This window comes from Pogona vitticeps, chromosome 3 (genome assembly GCF_051106095.1).
Source record: "Pogona vitticeps strain Pit_001003342236 chromosome 3, PviZW2.1, whole genome shotgun sequence".
Taxonomy (NCBI): domain Eukaryota; kingdom Metazoa; phylum Chordata; class Lepidosauria; order Squamata; family Agamidae; genus Pogona; species Pogona vitticeps.
The window spans coordinates 208,842,881-208,857,432 of NC_135785.1; the positions used below are offsets into that span (position 1 = coordinate 208,842,881).

Consider the following 14,552-nt stretch of genomic DNA (forward strand, 5'->3'; position numbering starts at 1 on the left):
CAAATCTTTCTGGTATAATTCCTCTGTGTATTCTTGCCACCTCTTCTTGATGTGTTCCGCTTCTGTTAGGTTCCTCCAATTTTTGTTCTTTATCATGTCCATCTTTACATAAAATGTTCCTTTAATATCTCCAATTTTCCTGAACTGATCTCTGGTTTTTCCTTTTCTATTATTTTCCTCTATTTCTTTGCATTGTTCATTTAAGAGGGCCCTCTTGTCTCTCCTTGCTATTCTTTGGAAGTCTACATTCAGTTTTCTGTAACTTTCCCTATCTCTCTTGCATTTTGTTTCCCTTCTCTTCTCTGCTATTTGTAAGACATCAGTGGACAGCCACTTTACTTTCTTGCATTTCTTTTTCTTTGGGATGGTTTTTGTTCCTGCCTCTTGTACAGTGTTATAAGTCTCAATCCAAAGTTCTTCAGGCACTCTATCCACCAAATTGAGTTCCTTAAATCCGTTCTTCACTTCCACTGTGTATTCATAAGGGATTTGGTTTAGATTATACCTGACTAGCCCAGTGGTTTTTCCTACTCCTTCAGTTTAATCTTGAATTTTGCTATGAGAAGCTGATGATCAGAGCCACCATCAGCTCCAGGTCTTGTTTTTGCTAACTGTCCAGAGCTTCTCCATCTATGGCTGCAGAGAACAAAATCAATCTGATTTCTGTATTGTCCATCTGGTTATTTCCATGTGTAGAGTCACCTCTTTTGTTGTTGGAAAAGAGTGTTTGTGATGACCAGCTTGTTCTCTTGACAAAATTCTATTAGCCTTTGCCCTGCTTCATTTTGAACTCCAAGGCCAAACTTCCCTGTTCTTCCTTTTATCTCTTGACTCCCAACTTTAGCATTCCAATCCCCTATAATGAGAAGAACATCTTTCTTTGGTTTCAGTTGTAGAAAGTGTTGTGAGTCTTCATAAAATTGGTCAGTTTCAGTCTTCTCAGCATTGGTGGTTGGTGCGTATACTTGGATTATTGTGATGTTTAAAGATCTGCTTTGGATTCGTATTGAAATCATTCTATCATTTTTGAGATTATTACCCAGTACAGCTTTTCCCACTCTTTTGTTGACTATGAGATCTACTCCATTCTTGCCCACAATAGTAGATATGATAATCATCTGAATTGAATTCACCCATTCCTGTCCATTTTAGTTCACTGATGTCCAGGATGTCAATATTTATTCTTGCTATCTCCTGTTTGACCATAGGAGATCTTACATTCCAGGTTCCTATGCAGTAGTTTTCTTTGTAGCATCGGATTTTCCTTTTGCTTCCAGGCACGTCCACAGCTGAGTCTCCTTTCAGCTTTGGCCCAATGTGACAACCCCAGACCTACTGGAGTATACCACCCTATAATTAAGCTGCCACCAACCATTCCCTGTAAGGAGTCACACAGACCAGGAATGGATTTTTAACAAACAAAAGAACAAGGTTTATTTAAATAACAAACAGGGTAAATAAAAAGATCAAGTAAATAAGATACTGTAACGTGGCAAAGTCCCAAACATATACATATAACAGTTTGGTTCACACAGAACACTTTAAAGTAAAGCACAGACCCTGAACCTATCAGTTCTGGCTACCTATAAAGAAACCTGAACCTATCAGGTATGTACTAACTGACACACAGTTGTACTCAGTCTGACACACAGACTCCCACTCCAGCTTCTAAACTTCTCCACACAAGCTCCACATATATGTACAGTACAGCTCCTCCCCCTGATGTCCCGCCTTCCACTCCCCATAGGATGGAACTTTCCGTCCAAACCCATGACAGACAGGTACCATCAGTGCTGTATGTAACACCTCCCCTCCTTATAAGTTGTTTTGCAGGGGAAAAGCTAAAGTGCTTTTCTCTAAAAAAACAACCAGGATCAAAATACAAAAACAGTTATACAATAACATACAATCCCATACTTACACTCTAGGTTAAACATATCATTTTTGCATTTAAACATTAACATTTACAATACATTAAGTCACCTTTATTAATACAAACCAAGCCTGTTCAAAAAAAAAAAAAAAAAAACAGGTACATTTAACTTTTGGTCACCAACATATACATAGTCCATGGTTTCTTCGCCGTCTTCATTCTTCGGGTCTTCTTGACAATGCGTCAGCAACACAGTTCATTGACCCTCTGACCACCTTCACTTCAAAGTCATAATCTTGCAGGTTTAAAGCCCACCTCATAAGTTTACTATTGTGGGTTTTCATTGTCTTTAACCATTGCAGTGGTGAGTGGTCAGTGCACAGAATAAAATGTCTTCCCCAGATGTAAGGCTTGGCCTTCTGAATCGCGTATACTATGGCCAGGCACTCCTTTTCCACGGTTGCCAAATGTCTCTCACCTTTCTGGAGTTTCCTACTCAGGTAGGACACTGGATGCTGGTCACCATTTTCATCCTCCTGGCAAAGAACTGCTCCTACCCCGCTGTTAGACGCATCGGTGTAGATGATGAACTCCCAGTCGAAGTCTGGAGCACGCAGCACTGGATAATTTATGAGCGCCTCCTTCAACCTCTGGAACACCTCTTCACAGTCGCTGGTCCACGGGATGCGGTCATCAGTCTTCTTCCGCGTCAGATCGGTCAGCGGAGTCGCTATCTCGCTAAACCTCAGGATGAACTTTCTGTAGTAGCCCACCAACCCAAGAAATGATTTGACTTTTTTCTTGGTGTTGGGTCTGGGCCAATCACGAACGGCTTCTATCTTGGCCTCTAGGGGTTTGATCATTCCTCCCCCTACTATGTGACCCAAGTATTTTATTTCTGGGCTACCCAGCTGCAGTTTGTTCTCTTTGCAGGGCCTAGGCCAAAGCACTTCCTCCCCTGGGTTAAAGTGCCTCTCCCTGGCTTTCTGGTCATACCAGGTTTTCTGTCTGACCTTCTGAGCTTGCAGGTTCTCTGCTGCTAGCTCTAGGTTTCTCTTTAGGTCATTCATTAAAGAGTCTATATATATCACAACGTCTTGTGGGTCATCCTGGGTGATCTGCTCCCAATTTTGTTTGATTAAATCAAGTGGCCCTTTCACCCTTCTCCCAAACAAAAGTTCAAACGGACTGAACCCGGTACTGGCTTGTGGCACTGACCGATAAGCAAGCAAAAGGGATTGCAGCTTCTGGTCCCAATTGTTTGGATTCTCTGCCAAGTAAGCCCTAATCATGCGCATCAGAGTCCCATTGAACTTCTCCGTCAACCCATTACTTTCAGGGTGATAGGCAGTGGTTTCCTTGTGTTTAATTCCACAGATTTGCCATAACCGTTTCATGAGCTTTGATGTAAACGATGTGCCCAAATCTGTGATTATTTCTGAGGCAAATCCCATCCTGGACATATACCCCACCAAGGCATCTGCCACTGTGTTAGTTTCTATGTTAGTCAAGGGAATGGCTTCGGGGTACCTCGTGGCATGGTCCACAATGGTGAGAATGAACCGGTTCCCCATCTTTGTGGCCTTGGGCAAAGGTCCCACAATATCCACTCCTATACATTTGAACGGGGTGTCAATCACAGGCAAAGGGCACAACTTCGCTTTGGTCCTGTCACGGTTATTCCCCTGCCTCTGACACACCTCACATTGTTTACAGAACTCCTTGATCTGCTTCCCTATTTCAGGCCAGTAAAACTTCTGTGTGATTCTCTGCTGTGTTTTGTTCACCCCTAAGTGCGCAGCAAACATGTCAGAGTGCCCCCTTTGTAAGATCATGGGGCGATACTTTTCAGGTACCACTAGCTGACTTCTGATCCCATCTCCCCCTTTTGAGATATTCCTCAGGGTCTCCCTATATAAAATTCCCTTTTTCTCTAGAAATCTCACTGGGGTTTCAGGTGTTAGCTGGGTGTCTGTCACCTGTTCAAAACACTTTTGGAGAGTGGCGTCTGCCTTTTGCTCTTGGCCAAATTTGCTGTCTGTGGTTAAGGTTTCCACCACAGCTTCGGAGCTAGCCTCACCTGCTTCCGTCTCGGGCTCTCCAGTACCCCCTTGAACTGTCCCCGTGGTGGCTTGTGAGCGTGTAATCACTAGCACCCGTTTCACATGTTCAGCCAGGTCATTTCCCACGAGCACGGCTGCTGGCAGAGTCGATGAAATCGCTAGACGCCAAACTCCCCTCCAGCCTTGAAAGCTCACAGGTACCTCAGCTACTGGCAGTGAGATCACCTGCCCCTCAATCCCTGCCACCTTTAGGCTCTCATTTGGGATTATATACTCCCTAGGAATAATGTCTGGATGGCACAGGGTCACCTGGGAACAAGTATCCCTTAGCCCCCTATACTGATGGTCAAGTATTCCTACATCCACCCCTGCGGTCTCAAACAATTGTGAATCTGTCCTCACTAGTAAGCAGCGCTTGACCTCCACAAGAGGACCATTTTCCTCAGCCTGATCAGCAGATGTAACTGGTTCAGAGTGAGTTGCCATGGCAACAGGCTCCCTCAGTGGCAAGGAGCTTTGCTCTGTCTGGACACAGAACACAGCTTTTGGCTTGGTTCCACTCAAATCATGAGGCAACTTTCCCTTTAGCTGCTTTAATTTCTCACACTCTGAGATTAGATGGCCCTTTCCTTGACAGAAACAACATTTTCTGCTGTATTTGGAGTCTTCCTCATCTGGTTTTGGTTTTCCCTCCAAAATCTGAGGTCTTGGTGGTTTCATGTCTGAGGGCTTCCCTTCACCATTATTGTTATTCCTATTTCTACTCATTATTTCCATCTTCTTCAGCTCAAACACCATTTTGTCTACTTCCAACAGTCTCTGTTTCACTTCCCTTTCAAACGCCAGTTCCCTCACCCTCAGTTCATGCAGTTGGGCTCGGAGCATTTTTCTGAGTTCTGGGGTTAGTTCTCCCGTGCTCTCATCCTGCACTGAGCCAAATTCTTCCTCAGAACCCTGTGGTTCTCTCACTTCCCCCATTTCTGCTATTTGGCTTCGAGTCAAGGGCATAATCCCCCCAGAACAGGCTGCCTTCAAAAGTCAAGCCTCTAAATAAAGCGACGACTTTTTTCCTTTTGCCTCAGAAACAGCCTTCTATAGATTGCTGCTGTTCCTTCAGCACCAACTTGCAACTGTTGCCAGGCAGAATCCACCCCCCTCTGCTAGGCCTCTCAGCAGACAGGCTAGATCACTGTTACTTCACACAGCTTTGCCTCAGCTCTTTCCCGCCAAAACGGGTTGCCTCAGAGCTCCCTAATCTAGTCCCCAATCTGAGTGTGCACGTTCTTCCACTAGCCTACCTCCCCATGAGGTAAGCCTAGAAGATTACCTACGCGCTCTCAGATTGTCCCTGACTAGACCCCCCTTGCTCTGGGCACACTTGCCAAGGCTTTGCTGGACCACTGGACAACTGGACTAGTCGTCTGCCACACGCTGGACACCAATCAATGTGACAACCCCAGACCTACTGGAGTATACCACCCTTTAACTAAGCTGCCACCAACCATTCCCTGTAAGGAGTCACACAGACCAGGAATGGATTTTTAACAAACAAAAGAACAAGGTTTATTTAAATAACAAACAGGGTAAATAAAAAGATCAAGTAAATAAGATACTGTAACGTGGCAAAGTCCCAAACATATACATATAACAGTTTGGTTCACACAGAACACTTTAAAGTAAAGCACAGACCCTGAACCTATCAGTTCTGGCTACCTATAAAGAAACCTGAACCTATCAGGTATGTACTAACTGACACACAGTTGTACTCAGTCTGACACACAGACTCCCACTCCAGCTTCTAAACTTCTCCACACAAGCTCCACATATATATACAGTACAGCTCCTCCCCCTGATGTCCCACCTTCCACTCCTCATAGGATGGAACTTTCCCTCCAAACCCATGACAGACAGGTACCATCAGTGCTGTATGTAACACCCAACCTGTTCATTAGCTCTGGAGTTACTTGTACTTGTCCTCCGCTCTTCCTCAGTAGCATGTTGGATGCCTTCCGACCTGAGAGGCCCATCTTCCAGTGTCATATCTTTTAGCCTTTTGTTTCTGATCATGGGCCGTTCTTGGCAAAGATACTGGAGTGGCATTGCCAATTCCTACTCCAGGTGGATTGCGTTTAGTTGGAACTCTCCACTATGTCCTGTCCATCTTGGGTGTCCCTGCATGGCATAGCCCATAACTTCTCTGAATTACTCCAGCCCCTTTGCCATGACAAGGCAGCAATCCATGAAGGGGGAAACATTAGTTAAGAAGTAACAACTCCTGTTTGTCTCCTACCTCTATAACAAGGTGAGCAACTGCAGAAGTTCACAGCGGCCCCATTTTCCATCCTCAGGCCTAGCTTTTTTACAAAGCCCAGACCTATGAGAACATCACTTCCACCTTTTCTTTTTAAATGCTATTTTGAGAGCAGGAAATGGGGAGGGCAAGAGAGTGCTGAACTCACAAGGCTTTAGGTACACATTTGTCCATTTCTGAGCAGAAATGTATGTGATGGAAAAGCTCTGTAGGTTTGATGGGGAGAGAAAAGAAGTCTTGGTGGACTGCATGGTGGACTACATTGTGTACATATGTAGTGAACTCTATTCTGTACCTAAAGATGCTTTAGGTACACAATGGGCTGCAGAATTCTTACCCTTGCTCTGAAAGATCTTTAGTAAGCTCATGCCTTCATCATACATAGATTTGAAGGCTCCTGAAAATGTTGAGAATTTTGATTAAGACATGTATTCTCATAACATCAGCAGAGTAAGGAGATATTGGTTAGCAGAGGTACTTGTGACACTATGACACTGAGAGAGTAAAACCAACGACTTAGTCTATTTACATATATACATAGAGAATAGACATTCCTCTGGCAGCATAACATGACATGAAGCAACACACAGCATAGGAAAAAGTGATCTGACTCAGCAGATAGAGACATTCATTTTACACATGACTCATGTACAGTTCTGTGAACAATCAGAAAATGCATTACTTCAGTGGTTCTTAACCTTGGGTTACTCAGGTATTTTTGAACTGCAACTCCCAGAAACCCCAGCCAGCACAGCTGGTGGTGAAGGCTTCTGGGAGTTTCAGTCCAAAAACACCTGAGTAACCCAAGGTTAAGAACCACTGCATTACTTCATTTTCTGTTACACCAAGTTTCATCATGTACCACAGCTGTACAACATTAAGTCAGAGTCCTTGATACCCACACCTGAATACAGTCAGTACAGTGACTCAGGTAAAATCAGCCATTTTACATTTAACAATACAACATTAATATGTAATACATTTTCATATCTCAGAAAAGAATGTTGCAGTTGTATGTGGTGTGTCTCTACCAGCACTTGACAAAAAACTTCAAATTTAACCAACATGTAAGACATGCCTCTGTCATAATACTCTGTATGTCATGCTACAGTCCTATGAGTGTGGGAGGCTGTTCGAGGAAATTGGCATCCACTTGATCCTTTGGCAGTCTTGTCTAGTAGTCTGCCAATTTTAGTAGAAGAGGGAAATTGGGACAATCACAAATCACAGTGTTATTCTATGGTTAGTAACCCTACGCTAAAACTACTGAACATATTTGAACTCTAAAAATGTATTGAATAAAGAGCTGATCACTTTTTTTCAGCTGGAAATTATGTAAAGATGGAAAGGAACTGCACAGTTCTTGCTAATGAGAAGCAGAAAACAAGGTTTCTGATGGAACAGCCAATAGGTGAGGTGTTGGGAGTTGTGATCTAAAACACATGGAGAATACCAGCTTTCAGAAGGCTGCCTTAGGATAGCACTTGTGGTGAAACATCAGTTACCTAGTATGAAATATAACAGCCCCTGTGTGTTCTTCATCTACATGGCTGATGTAGAAGACTAACTGTGGGCAATGGCTTTTGAGTTAGCATACTTGTGTAGAAGAGTGAAATGCTGTATCTGTAGAGTCTCAGGAACTCCAACAATGCAATCTTTAGTATAGTCCAGGCATCTACTCTTTGTACCATCAGGGAGCTTTGAAGCAGAAGGAGCTATTGTTCTGACATTTGCTGTTTTGTTGCTGTACCAAATTAATGGTCAGAAAACAATAGTGCAGCTCATTTGCCCAGCTGTACCAGGTGATTTCTAAAATGAATGATACCCGCTTACCATTTAACACACTTAGCTGCCAATGTCTCTCATGAGTTTGAAAGTTGCAAGATGGAATGGATGCTCTTGTAATTTGTATACCTTACTGTAATCACCCTGGACTGCCACCTTGAGATCTTTTGACCTACGGTATATTTGTTTCTTGCTGCTCTGCTTTTGATGGTGTGGTCTGCTCTGGCAGACTTGGCTATGCACTTTGTTTCTCTTTGTTGCCCTAAATTGCAGGTATTTCCTGATTTTAAATACATGCCTACATCTGGAATTTATAATGGCCCCAATGATATGTTTTATTACCCCAAAAAAAGCTTCTGTAGGAAAGCAGTCATTGGCTGTTGAAAGCACAAGGAAACCATCTGTGCCTTGGCAACCTTCTGAGCAGAACTGATGTTTCTAAAGGAACTCAATCTAAAACTTCATTATTGACTTCTGTTTTGTGCTTTCCAAACTGCAGGTATCAAATAGACGAAAAGCAAGGACAAACGGGTGCGATTGTGAGAGAGTGACAAATAGGAGGCAATTGAAAGGCACATCTCCCCCCAGAAGGGATGATATATAATTAGTGCCAATCATTCACACAAATAAACAGTTAGGTACTGCATTTGGCAGCCCAATGAAAAACTAAATGTGATTGCTGCTGGCTACCTGAATAGACAAAAACGATGATTAATTCCCATGTTGCTTAAAGAACATCAGATAGGTGGTAGTAATGGATCAGAAATATTGCTGTTGTTCAAAGCTTGGACATTATTCAAAAAACCTCAATGCATTAGCATTAGTTGATAATTTTAAAAAATGTATAATTAATGAACAATATTAATTTTTCTTTTACTGATATGAGTAACTTCTTTTGTTTTTGTGGAAATGCAAAGAAAAAAGGCCCCAAATCACCAATGGCCCTTTGAAGTGGCCCTTAAAAAAACAATCTGATAGGAGTGATGAAGAATCTTCCCTTGTTATACCCACAAAACAACAGATTGTCATTAATGTAAAAATGGAGAACAGTATTTATGCCTTTGTTATACCCCAAAGTAATGTTAAGTACAGGTGATGTCATGATCTCCACAGTTAGATTCCTAAACCACTTTTAGCATGTTATTTCTACACTCTTCTACTTCTAAAAGAAAAATGTGACAAATTAAGAATTAGAAAAGATCCCCTAATGTTTTATACTTTTTAATTATTACGTATTTACTTATGTCAAAAATGAGTCGCTTTTAGCTGACATTTAGCCCGATGAGGTTGTGATAAATCCAAATTCATCCCAGATGTGGGAAAATACCTAGGACTGTCCAAATTTTATCAACATAGTACTTGTTAGTCCAGGCTGACAGAGGTTGACATCTGGGTTATCACAGCCTCTCCTGTGTTTCTCATCTTTTTGTCTCTTCTGCTAGTAGTGGGGCTGTACTCACAAAAAACTTCTGGTAGTAGATCATAGAATCATAGAAAAGTGAAGTTGGAAGGGGCCTACAAGGCCATCAAGTCCAACCCCCTGCTCAACTAGGAAAACAACTTTTTTTGTGGCAACAAGAGCAGTTGTGCTGGCATAAGAGGCATCTGCCCATTCTAAACCCTGTACCCTTATGCATCTTAAGTTTGGATTGCACTGTAGAGCACAATCCTAACTCCTCAACCGGCTGTGAGCCAGCTGAGATTACCCTAGGCAGCAGAAGCCACGCTAATCCAGACTCCTCCCAGTCCAAAGGATGGTAGTGATTACTTAGGAAACTTCTCACCTTGGACTATCTGTGTATTATCATAGCAGCTGAGTCTCTGCACCAAAAGATCTGGCATAATGTGGGTCCTTCTTCATTCCAAAGCTTCTCCATTTTTGGCTCTTCTACTAACAGATTTTAGCCAGCAGAGCACTTCCCTTGGCAGATTTCTAATATCAGCTGATAGAAGAAGGCTCTGCTAGCAAAAGGGCACTTCTGCTGGCACAAAATGGATCCTGGCAGCATAAGGAGGTTTCTACTGGCACATGTGGCTTTTGCCTAGTCCACCTCCCTTCAGTCAGCCCATTTTCAAGTCAGGATTCTGTTGCTAATATTTTGCAGCAAAAATAAGCAGAGTGTTTTATTGAACCTAAAAATGCAACAACCCCATTGCAATGTAAGCTAACAGATTTCTTTCATATTCCTTTTATATAGAACAGTTTGATCATTTGCATGCATTTTGATAATTTTACCATTTCAATCATCTTTCTAATTCTAACATTCAGTGGATGGCAGAGATGTAGGTTTATTCTCTCATTTATATGCAGCGAATATGCATGCACATATGTATGTATTTTAATCATAAAATGCTATACAGAATCAAAAACATCCTGAATGGCATACTTTGGATGCATTTAATTATTCATTTTCTCCAGTCTTACTTGGGTATACATAGTAGCCAACGGTGAGGTACTGTAGGAAGTCCAGAACTTCTCCCCTTCAATATCGTACTGGTAAATAATGTTCCTTCATGACATTAAAAACTATGCACACTTTGTCTCTGAAGTGCTGTAAATTTATCCTGAAAATCAATACAAAGCTTAATTAGGGGGAAAAATGGAATCTGGGTGAACTAGCAGCTGTTAGGTTGATATCAAAGCTCAGTGCATACACTTCAAAGCTATGTAAAAATGAGTTCTGATATGAGCTGTTAAGGTGATATTAGACATGATTTGTGCTTTTCTGATCCCATTTTGGCAGCCAACAGAGATCTGCAAGCAAAATAACACCTGCACATTTGCCATCTACTAGAGAAGAATTAAAAATTACCACTTATCCATGAACAGATTGATGGGAAGATCAGATTTTAAGGAGGAGGAAAAAAGTTATTAGAATTGAATGCAGCTCTTGCACCTCCTTATGCGGAAATTGACTCAGCTGGCACTCTGTCCTCCCAACTGGAAATTTTTACAAGATAAACTCAAAGGAATTTTGCTTCTGCCCAATTAATAGCTGGAAATGTTTGAAATAAAGCTAGACTGTGTCTAATGGGCAGAGCTGGGTTTGTTCCTGCCTAGCCTATTTATCTTTATCTGAAAAGTAACTTCATCTAATTCTCAGTCACTCCTTCTTTGTCAGGCATCTTTATGTCCTCCCAAACCATTTGTTCTGTTTGTTCTTTGATGTGAAGTCTGTTTATTGCCAATTATTTTTTCTGTATTCATTGCAAAGGAGTTCCAGTTATAGCAGATGCTCGAATAACAAATGGCATGGCTTCCATCCTGAAATTCCTATGAAGCAATGGGCTGTATGTCAAACAACTGTGTGGGAGCACCTGCTGACAGATGGTAAGTATAGCCAGTTTTGACAGTCCAAAAGAGACAGAGGATTAGATACCTAAATCCATTCACTCCATCCATCTCAACCAATACAATCAAAGGTGGTGAATTTTTCGGCTGGCACACATATGTACAGAATCTAGAAGAGATTCTATTTGGGTAACTGGTTTGTGTGTAATAAGAGGGTTTCCCACAAAATATTGTTGCATATACAAGATTTTAATAATCTGAAATAACGGTTTCCTTCAGTCCCCGGCACTCACAAGAAGTAGCTGAATCCCACAACATACAATTGCTTAAATCCAAATTTATGGTTTTGTTAGTAATGGTATGAATATGGTGATTTTCTAAAAGTTATCAGTGCTTGTAACAACTTTCTACAATGTGGACTGTTCAGGATGCCAGATAGCCCCTTATCTGGTATGCTCCAATTCATTTCCAGTAGCCATAAATCCTTGGTGGTTGAAGATATTTGGACCTGATTGAACTTCTTTGGCCTCTGTCTCCATCTTAGAGTCTTTACCCCTTGCTGTCCCTCCTCATCTACAAAAAATGCTGCTTTCCCCTTCTTGTCAATATTCATTCATTCATTCAAGTTCTATAGGTTTCAGAGGACAGGTTGCTGTCCTCTGAAGATGCCGGCCACAGAGACTAGCGAAATGTTAGGAAGAACAACCTTCAGAACACGCCCAAAGAACCCGAAAAACCCAGAACAACCATTAGATCCTGGCCGTGAAAGCATTCACGAATATATATTTCTATATCGTCCATCTGGCTGCCAAGTCCATACGTATAATGTACCCTTCGCTTCTTATGCACCCATATTCAAAGTGCAAGTTTGCTTTTAGATGGTAAGATCATAAGATAGCATAATAGACAGTTAGAATGTTGGAAAAAAGTGTTAGAGAAAACCTGGAGGATATGTGCCATTTCTGACCTTGCAATGGATAACATCATTTCATTCTTCAGAGATTTCAGGAAGATATAGTATTTCTGTTTTGTTTAAGACCAGTGCTTCATGTATAGGAGAAAATACTATGGAACTGTTTTGTCTCAAACAGTTGAAAACACAGGAATTAATATTTCGAATACAGAAACAGCTGTTCAGCTGGAAGTATAAAAGGATTTGTACTAATAAAAAGAATTTTACAAAAAAAGTTAGATGCAACATTTCACCCGCAGATGATAAATTTCAAAGAGACTACTGTCTCATTACAGTCCAAACTGAGGGATATCCCACAACTATGAGGTCAGAATGGGCATAAACATCTTGTGCCAGCCAAACTGCCCTTGTGCTGGCATATCCCTTGGAATGGCTGATCTCAGATACCTGAACCTACCGACCCACTGTTGTACTGGTTGAGATCAGCTGGTTGAACAGCCAAAAGAAGAGCAGAGAAAGGGAGGAGCTGACTTAAGCCATATTCAAACACCTCTCTACCAGTCATAACCACTATGATGGCACAAAATTAGTTTAAGGACTTAATAATTTTTAATATAGATGGGAACAAACCACTAGTTGAGTGTTTTGATGAAGTTCATTTCCCAGCTGAATAGCTGATATGTACACAGTTAGGCATCCCACTCCCTCCAGTGTGTGTCCATTCAGCAGCAGAATCCCACCCTGCCCCCACCAGGTGCTGCTGCTGAATGGGCACCCACTGGAGGGGGAAGGGCGCTGAACCACCTCAGTAGTTCCCAAGCTTGGGTTCCCAGGTATTCTTGGACTGAAACTCCCAGAAGCCTTCACCACCACTCTGCTAGCCAGGATTTCTGGGAACTGTAGTTCAAGAATGTTTAGGGGTCTAAGGTTGGAACCACTGGTCTAGCATAAGGCTTTGCCTTTTTCTTTCTTCTTAAACCTTAGTTACACTGCTAGCATTGAGTGTGAATGTATATGTGTAGGTGAACACCTGTATTCTTGTTGGGTCAGAACTTCAGTTTAGGATATTAGCATCTATATCCTCCTCTACACACACACACACACACACACACACACACACACAAACACACACACACTGTCAATGTTCATAATAATTTTTCCTTGTGTTCTCTGAGCTGGAGATGACCAAGTAATTCAGATGGCAACTCCCATCCCAAGTCATAGCTATTTATCTTTATTGGTGTGAATGTTTTGAGCTTTTTTCCGACAGAAATACAGAGATACAAAAATGCCAGTATGGATAGCGACAAGGACTGGTTTGGTGTATACTTAAAAGGGCCCATGACGGGTTGGGCTCTGATCTGTATGCCATCATTTGGGCATATGTTGGAGGATATGTTGTTGTTGTTGATAATGTAGAAGCAATGTTCAAGCCCATCATAAGGTCTCTTATAAATTAGATTTTTAAATTTTGTGTGACATTCCTCACCACATATCAGAAACCAACACAAAAAGTAAAAATAGCAATAACAATGCCTGAAACAAATCTATGGCTGTCTGACAGTTCCTTTATAGGCACCAATACTAGAATGAATTCTTACATGTACACTGTTTCTTTATATAAAAAAACCCTAATAGTTCCATCCAGACTTATTGACCTAATTTCCAAAGAGCTTCTCATTTTGTTTCATGTTCTATTGGTTAGTTTTCTTTCCTGTGTTTTTTGTTGACCTAACTACCTCTCCAGAGAGTTCTGTTCTAGAATTTGCTTGGCTCCATTTCTTTATCAAATGCCTTATGGGGGAATGAGTCATCACTAGAAGCTGCTCATGGGAAGCAAAGAAAGTCAAAGTTACACATTTACTTTTTAAAACTAAGCTCTGTGGTATACATGAAGTACTAGGAATGAGAGAATATTTCCTTAGTGAGAAGGATAATTCATTTGCTTTCATTGTTTGCATAAGGCTACAAATCCAGTTTGGACTCTCAGAGAGAGCTTTAAAAAAAGAACAGGCAGGAGGGAATTCATCTACCATTACTTTTAACTGATGTTGACTAGGCTATAGTCATTTTCATTATGTAAATATAATATTTAAGAACGAACATAGACTTTCTTTAGTGAGCTAGCCATCCTAATATCAATGGACAACGAATTCCCACAAAGTCCATTTTGTTAATTAATGTCAATTGAGCCCATTATATCATAAACATGTGAGCGTAGGCGTGAGTGCATGTCTTTATTTTTGTTTTATGCTGTCAAGTTGCCTTTGTCATGATGTGTCTATGAATCTGTGAACTCCAAAATGTCATTTCAT

The 14,552-nt window shown here is 41.4% G+C and overlaps 1 long non-coding RNA gene across 2 annotated transcripts in view; it reads left to right on the forward strand.

Moving 5' to 3' along the window:
• LOC140705410 (uncharacterized) overlaps window positions 1-12,476 on the forward strand; it is a 62,861-nt gene extending 50,385 nt beyond the window's left edge. The window contains exons 3-5 of one of the 2 annotated variants that reach the window (XR_013542889.1): window positions 7,572-7,658; window positions 10,777-11,363; window positions 11,959-12,476. This is a non-coding gene — a long non-coding RNA (uncharacterized LOC140705410). The remainder of the gene's footprint in view (window positions 1-7,571; window positions 7,659-10,776; window positions 11,364-11,958) is intronic. The other variant, XR_013542890.1, reaches the window with a different exon arrangement.
• Window positions 12,477-14,552: the final 2,076 nt, after the last annotated feature.